The following is an 8,420-nucleotide window of genomic DNA, read 5'->3' on the forward strand; positions in this document are numbered from 1 at the left end:
GCTGCAGTGGATTTAAAACACGTCCACAAATTCTTAGATAATCCTCCCTTCAAAAAGTGGGGGCTGATTTGCCTTCCCTGAGTGTGAGATAGACTTGGCGCTCACTCCTAACTCCAGCATGTAGCAGAAGGGACCATGCGTGACTTCAGAAGCGAGGTGCTGAAAGACACCTCTGCCTTTATCCCGCACTCTTCTGAACCGCTCTCTCTGACAGAAGTCAGTCACCATGGCTTGAGGATGCTCAAGCAGCCTATGGAGGGGCCCATGTGGAAAGGCCTGACATCTCCTGTTATGAGCTGAATTGTGCCCCTCCCCCAAATTTACATGTAGAAGCCCTAAACCCCAGCGTTTTAGAATTTGACTATATTTGAAGACAGGACTTTTTAAATTTTTTTAATTGGGGAGTATTGGGGAACAGTGTGTTTCTCCAGGGACCATCAGCTCCAAGTTGTCCTTCTATCTAGTTGTGGAGGGTGCAGCTCACTGGCCCACGTGGGAATCGAACCAACAACCTTGTTGTTCAGAGCTTGAGCTCTAATCAACTGAGCCATCTGGCTGCCTCCCAAAAGACAGGATTTTTAAGGAGGTAATTAAGTTAAGCTCAGTGCGGAGCGGGGGGGCCCTAATCCAATATGAGTGGTATTCTTATGAGAAGAAGAAATTTGACACACATAACACAAAAAGAGAAGATCATGTAACAACACAAGGAGAAGACGGCCATCTGAAAGCCAAGGAAAGAGGCCTCAGAAGAAATTGACCCTGCCAGCACCTTGATCTCAGACTTCCTCCAGGACTGGGAGATGATACGTGTCTGTGGTTTAAGACCCCACCCAGTCTGTGACTCTTCATTATGTTAGCCCGAACAGACTAATATACCTCCTGTCAATCGCCAGCACCAACCTGCCAGCCGTGTGAATGAGCCCCGTAGAATTTGCTCCCCTTGCCCCCATCAAGCCTTCGGATGACGGCAGCCCAGCTGACGTGTTGACTGTGACCTCATGAGAGATTGTAGGCCAGACTGCCCGGCTGGGCTGCTCCCAGATCCTGCCCCACTGATATTATGAGATAACAAATGTTTGTTATTGTTGAAAGCCAGTAAGTTTTGGAATAATTTGTTACTTAACCGTGTTTCCCTGAAAATAAGACCTAACCGGAAAATAAGCCCTAGCATGATTTTTCAGGATGACATCCCCTGAACATAAGCCCTAATGCGTCTTTTGAAGCCGAAATTAACATAAGACCTGGTCTTATTTTCAGGGAAACACGGTAGCAACATGTACCCAATACAGCGGTTTCACATTCTTTTCCTGGGTCCTAAAGTAAAAAGTCCTGACTTGATTTTAAGTTACTGTTTTACTTGGGGTTAAGAACATAACCATACATAGTCTAAGAGAATTTCATGTAAGACCTCCCAAACTGCAGTCGGCCATAGGTTGTGTGGCAGAGATAGCTAAGTGGGTACACTGAAGACCTGAGATCCCCTCGCGTGGTATGGCATTGTTTCTGGAAGCAGATAGCCTGCCAGAGACTTACATCTTCAGCTGCACCCTGCCCGCACTCACTTCACACACCTGCCTGTATGTGGCACCCTGTATTCCTTGCCACCTCGGCCGCTTGCCATCTCTGGCTGGTGGATTGTGAGCATCCCACATACAAAGCCCTAATTTTCTAGAGATGGTCCAGGGCAAGCAGCCAAGGTGGCAAGGAAGGGTCCTGTGGAAGTGACTTCAGAGAAAGAAGATGTTGAGCTCAGAGAAGCCAAAGGGAGGCAGGAGAGTTACTTTCTAATGTTTGAAGAAAGGAATTGACTTATGTGTCACTCCACAGGGAACAAACCAGGACCAGAAATGAAAGTTCCCGAGAAGGACAAAGACATGTTTGACTTATTAGAGTTAGCAGTACGGAACAGGATGCCCAGTCGGGGGTGAGCGCCCCAACACTCAAGGTGAGCAAGTGGAGGGAGGATGGATGGCCAGTGTGGGGACAGAGCCAGGAGTGCAGTTTCCAGGCTCTCACCCTCACGTGGAAAGGTGCTCACTCAGGTAGTAAGTGGCCATCAGCTGTGATTGGATGGCCATCAGCTGTGACTAGTTGGCCGTCAGCCGTAACCAGTGAGCCATTGGCCACTAATATAACTGCTGTGGCTACACTAACAGCAAATGGGGGTTAGCAAGAAGATGGTGGCTGGCAAGCACGGATTGCAGTTAGCACGGCAGATTGCAGCTAGCAAGTGAGATTGGTTGACAGAGAAGCAGACGGTGGGTTGCGGATCATGTGACTCCTGCTTCCTGTGTCTCCAACCCAGCCGCCAGCGAGAATATAGTGGTATGGCTCCCCGATCTACGGCTCCATGGGTGTTCCTTTTTGGCCTCACCATGTCCTGTGTTCTTATGTGGGGAGCGGGAGCTGAGACCCCGCATGACACCCTGCATGACAGCCATCCTTCCAGATGCTGTACAGATCTTGGCCCTGAAAAGGATTTTGGACTCAGTGGCCAGCCCAGACCCAAGCGACTCTATATCTACAAAGCAGGGCTTTCTACTTTCATTTTGTAATGTAATTACATTACATTGCTCTTAATACTAATTATTACCAAGAAGTAACCATCCAGAAGATGGTCCAAATGGGCTTTTATGCAGAATGCGGTTGTTCAGAGTGCTTTGAAAGCTCTTTATTACCAGGAGAAGGAAGCGAGGCAGAAGCATCCAGTCAGCAGATGGGCCTTCCCAGCCCCACTATAGATGTACGTGATGGGGGAGGGGTGTGAATCTGCTTCCCCACCCCCATCCCTGAATCTTCCCCTCAGTTCTGTTGAACTCCTGTGTGGAGGGAAATATTTATTCCCTGGTAGATGAAAATCTCCAGTGAACAGTCTTCTTAGGACCAAATAATAGAAATAATGCAGGCTGAACGCATGCATTTTTGGGTAATAACACAGGTGCTCAGACAGCAGCTGACATTTGCTTTACTCGCATTGTCTAGCTTCCTTCCTGCCTTCTCCAGAGGGAAATTATCCTTGTCAGCATGGAAATAAAGGAGCGATGTGTTTGTGGTGTCCAGGAGATTATTAACAACAGCAGTCAGGCTGGGTGTTGGGGTGTGCGGCAGGAGTTTGCTTACTGCCCCTCTCTAAGAGCGAGCACTGAGAGATTTGCAGAGGCCAAAGGCCTCCAGACTTGCACACCTCTGCCATTCCATTGACACAAAAACAGAAATCCAACACTTAGCCCACTTTCCAATAAAGAACACGTTGCCCCTGAAAGCTCCCCGACAGGAATAAGTAGTTTGGTATCAAACTTAGGAAAATGCAAAATTGATACTGAGACAGGAAACTTGGGGCGAATCACTAGGGAGTTCCTTTGACAAAATAAACTCAATCTTTCAAAAGCTGAAGCCTTTCAATTCAGATGCTCCATCTTTCTTCCCAAGGAAGGAGGGTGAATGATCAGATTGTTGTCATCATCTACTGTGTGTAAGGATCAGGTACTTTCACCAGGGGCTGCCCCAGCTCCAGGAGGTAAGGCGCAGAGTGTGGACGCCCACTATCTGCTGAGTGTAGGGCAGCCCTCTGAAGCCCCGGCCTCCACTTGCCCTGTCCTCTTGGAGCACTGTCCACTGGGAGTGCTGAAATGCTTCGAACACATGAAAAGTTTGCAAAGAATGTGGAGCTACACACCAAATTACTTACGGCCAAGTTGGGAGTTAGCTTTCCTGGCAGTGGCCAGAGCCAGACATGTTCTGGGTCACCTGGGGACCTCGTAAGTTCTAGAAGCTCCTGCCCTTGCAGGCTGCAGTTCTGTGTATCCACTGGGTATCTCTGCACTGGCTGTAACAGGTTTCTGGAACTCTTCCATTTATGGTCTCTTTCTGTGGGGTGCTGGTCTTCCAAGATGTTGTAGGCTTGATTGTGTCCTCCCAAATTCATATGTTGAAGTCCTAAACTCCAGTAAGTCAAAATGTGACTGTATTAGGAGATGGGACTTTTAAAAAGGTAATTAAGTTAAATGAGGTCATGAGGGTGGGTCCTTATCCTATATGACTGGTGTCCTAATAAGAAGAGGTTAGGACTCACACACGCACAGAGGGAAGACCACATGATGACACAGTGAGAAGATGGCCATCTACAAGCCAAGGAGAGAGGCCTCAGAGGAAACTAACTCTGCTGACATCTTGATCTTGGACTTCTGTCCTCCAGAATGATAAGAAAATCGATTTCTGTTGTTTAAGCCACCCAGCCTGTGGTGCTTTGTTAAGGCAAGCTGAGCAGACTCCTACATAAATCCGGTGTGGTCTACATTTAGGGTCAGCGCTGCCTCTCTAGGTCTGGGCTGGGGGAGGTGACCTCTTGTGGCCCCACTAGCTCTGGGCCGTTGTGGTGAGCCACAGGAAGGTCAACTTATTTTCTGGAGCAAAACCTTTCATTTCAGGTGATTGTTAAGAAAAAGCAGACTCCCCAGTTTTGAATTCTCTCTCTCTACTTTCTGATTACTTCAGTCTCTGTACCCCTCACGAGTTGTCAGGACATTTCTTTGGTTGGGTTTGCAGAAGGTTGCAGCATCCATTGCCAAGACACCCATAAGCCCTTGAAGCACCATCTTTGATGTGTGCCTCTGTGCCCTCACCAATAGTCAGCACAGTGTTGTACCTGGCACATAGTAGGTGCTCAGTTAACGTCTACTGAATAGATGCATAAATAAAGTACTGGCCGACATGGATGTTTCCACGCAGGGTCAGTCTATAAGAAAACATAATTTTAGTCACATATTCCTCACCCTCATTTATTCACTGCTTGTTAGAATCCAGCCCAAAAGTTCTTAGTGGGAGTGGAAGGTCAGGGGGAGATGGAAAGGAGGAGGTAGGAAAAAGAATCAGAAATACTTAAGGAGCTTTTTACACATTACCACACCAGCTCTTCTCTGGTGCATGTCAGATCAGACCTACCTCGTACATGGAATGCAGCCATTACATTGGTATTTGGTGGCCCAAAGCATGGCGGTGGTTCTTGGTCAAAGTTTCATGTGCACTCGGGAAGTGCTGGTATTGGGTGAAATGTTTTATAAATCTCACTTCAATCAAGTTGTTTGGGTTACTTATATCTTTACACTTTTCTTCCTACTTCTGTCATTTACTGGAAAAGAGTGTTGAACTCTCCAACTCTAATCATGGACCGTCTGTGTCTTTTTTCAGATCTATTTGTTTTTGCCTCATGTATTTTGAAGCTCTTTTGTTAGGTGCCAACTTATATTAATAGAATTATGTCTTCTTGGAGACTTGACCCTTTATCGCTATGTAATGTCTCTCTTTGTCTATGATAATCTTCCTCGTTCTGAAGTTTACTTTAAAATTAATATAGCTACTCTACCTTTCTTTTGGTTAACGTTTGCATGGTGTACCTTTCTCCATCCTTTTACTTTTAACCCATGTAGGTCTTTATATTTAAAGTGGGTTTACTGTAGATAGCATATAGTTGAGGCATGCTTTTCTGTTTAAATGAGTGTGACCTGTTCCAATAAAACTTTATTTACAAAAACAAGCAGCCAGCCTGTGGGCCATAATTTGCTGACTCCTGAGCTGTAGAGTAATATGAAATAATCAAAGCCTTGCATTCCCAGAGTAACCACGTTTAATGGTTTTCTGCATTCTTTGGGGACTTACACACATAATTCTAGATAATATGCTTATAATTCTATTGTTCGATTTATTCGATATGGCATCTACTGAGTCTCCGTTATGAAATAGGAGAAATTACCTGACTCACATTACCTCTTTTCTCCACTACTCCCCAAGACTTGTCTTATAAACAGATATATTTGTCATTTTGCTTTTGTTTTTCTTTACAACATTGCTGTTTTCGTTTCCAGGGACAGGACACCATGATGTGAGGATTTTATTATTCCTTGACACCTTGCCCTCCTCCCCATCCTTGCCTGACCACTGTCCACTGTTACTTTTACAATACCCATGTTACAATATTTGCAGTCCGTTGTGTAAATTAACTAGGACTTTGGTGCTCTGCCAGAAGTTGACCCTAAAAATTGCAAAGACATGGCATTTACAATGTTTTAATCATGTAAATATTAATCACTGTAGAACCCAGCAGTGTGATTGGAGGAATAAACATAATCCTCTGCTACTAAACGCATCTCTCCACAGAGAATATCCCAAGCATCAAAGCCATGTGGATTGTTTTTTTCTTATATTCCAGCAAGTACTCAAAATCATATTGCATTTTAGTTCTTATCCTGGAAATCCTATAACTGATCTTCAGGGATTCTTGTTCTCTGCTCCTTTTTCGGGTTAGCCTGTTCTTGTTTCATGGAAGCAATGCCCTCACAATAAAGTTCTGGGACTCCCTTGTCTTGAATTCTCTCTCCTTCCCTTGGGAACTTTCCTTAGGTTACTCATTTTGATTCTTCTCTTTGAAACTCTTAGCTTTCCTCAAGGCTATCTTGGTTGTCCATTTGTATTTATGGACAAAAGCCAGCCTTGTTGATCTGGGGAGTGTGTTGTGGGTTCCTCTGCACTTTGTGTACCCCTTTTCTCGCAAAACTCCCCTTCAGAATAGAAAAATCAGGTCCATGTACAAGGAAGGTCAACTGAAAGGCTCAATTTTAGGGTACATAGGCAGGACACAGCTACTCCTGCCATCCCCTCAAAGCCCAAATAAGGAGGGCTTTCCTCTGAGATGAGGCACCATCTCATCCACATTGGGGCCTAGCCCTTACACCCCACCTCCCATCCCCAGCATTTCTTTAGAGGGTACCTGCCCTGATTTAGCCGGGGTAATATTCAGAGTTGGCTCTGTGAGGTAACTGCCCACGGGGACAGAGTTCTTCAGATACCTTTGGTGAACCAGCCCAATTTTAGCCTCTCCTTCTACTGGCATGTTTTGTGCCTGTGAATTCTAAGCTGAGGGGTTTTGGAGAACCAAGACAAGGGCTATTCCCGGGCAGTTTTCTCTTTTGCATTTTCTGAGCTATGGCTTACTCTGTTATAGGGAACTCGGCAATGTCATCACACCCACTTTCCACCTGCCAGAATTATATCAAAATCTGACCTGCTGCTGGTACCCCTTTTTGTTCTCAGCTCTCTCAGCTCTCCTATAGGAGTATAAAATGGAGTCATTATGAGAAGGAGTCAAGGTAAACGTGTATATCCATCTTCTCTCTTATCTTCCTTTTGTTTTTAAACCATTGGCTAGCAACATAGAAAACATGAAGCTGTGTGGTACATTTGCCCACTGGTGGAAATACACAAGGTAGATTTACCTTTGGCAGAAAACCTAAACCAAATAATTCATACAACTATACGATCTGGATAATCTTAGTTTCCTATCAAACAACAATTGCTTATATTTGTCCATCGTTTGACTACATGGAACAGTACTTCTTCAAAAAGAAATGTGCTAGTTTGTAGAAGTCACCAAGACGGCATTTTAACCTGGATTTCCCCTTCTCCAAAGAGCAAGTTATTGGCCCCAGTTCTTCCTAATCTAGGGATATTTGAAAGAATTTTATTGATCCATTAGGCAGAACTGTTTTTTCCTTCTTCCCTGCATATTGATATTATTGCTCATTTGATCAGGCTGGAAAGCCAAACATGAGGTCAACTGTCTGAGCTGCACTAAGTAGGGAGAGACTTGAATCGCTCCCGAGGGATTTTGAGCTCACAGGACGCCAGGCTTGGTGTTCGCAGCAAAGGCTCTGGAAACTCTCTTTAAGCCTCAGGCAGTCTTTGGTGATTGGGTGGGTATTCTGAGCACCGGGTCTGTCAGCTTGAAGGATTCTCCCTTGGGAGAAATGTGCTTTTAGCACCTCAATGCAGGTGATGAGTCGCCTCAAAGGTGCTGAAGGGGTTAATCTCTTGAGCTTCTGAGATGGAGAAAGCTGGGTTGGAGAACCTGGGCACAATGCACAGAAATTGAAGATGTGAGTCATTCGTTCCAGGCACTTACCATTCTCCATGAAGAACCCTCCAGATCAGCCAGCACTAATGAAAGCATCTTTAAATTAATTAGCTCCCCTCTAAATCCAAAGGATAAATTAAATAAATGAATTATCTGAGGCCAGTTGATTTGTAGTTCACATTTTTTTCTGGAAAGACTTGACTACAGATTTATTACTGCATTTCTGCACCACATGATTTAGTGCTGGGGCCTTTTTGGGCCTTTGGTAACTGCCGTGATTACTGAGGCCTTGGAAGGTATACACATGTGTTTTCCACAATATTTATTTATGTCCTCTATACAAAAAGCATAAACGTGTTGCTGAGAATGTTACTTAAAATAGGAAAGAAAGAAAAGGTATTTCATTCTTTTTTCTACATGTACCCCTTAAATATCATCTGCAAATTGTAACCACTCAGCTTGCACCTTTTATGGCAGGCGTTGGACCCATGAACTGAAAAGTAGCTCCTGGTAC

The sequence above is a fragment of the Rhinolophus sinicus genome, chromosome 2, assembly GCF_057876585.1.
Source record: "Rhinolophus sinicus isolate RSI-liver-muscle chromosome 2, RSI-T2T, whole genome shotgun sequence".
Lineage (NCBI taxonomy): Eukaryota > Metazoa > Chordata > Mammalia > Chiroptera > Rhinolophidae > Rhinolophus > Rhinolophus sinicus.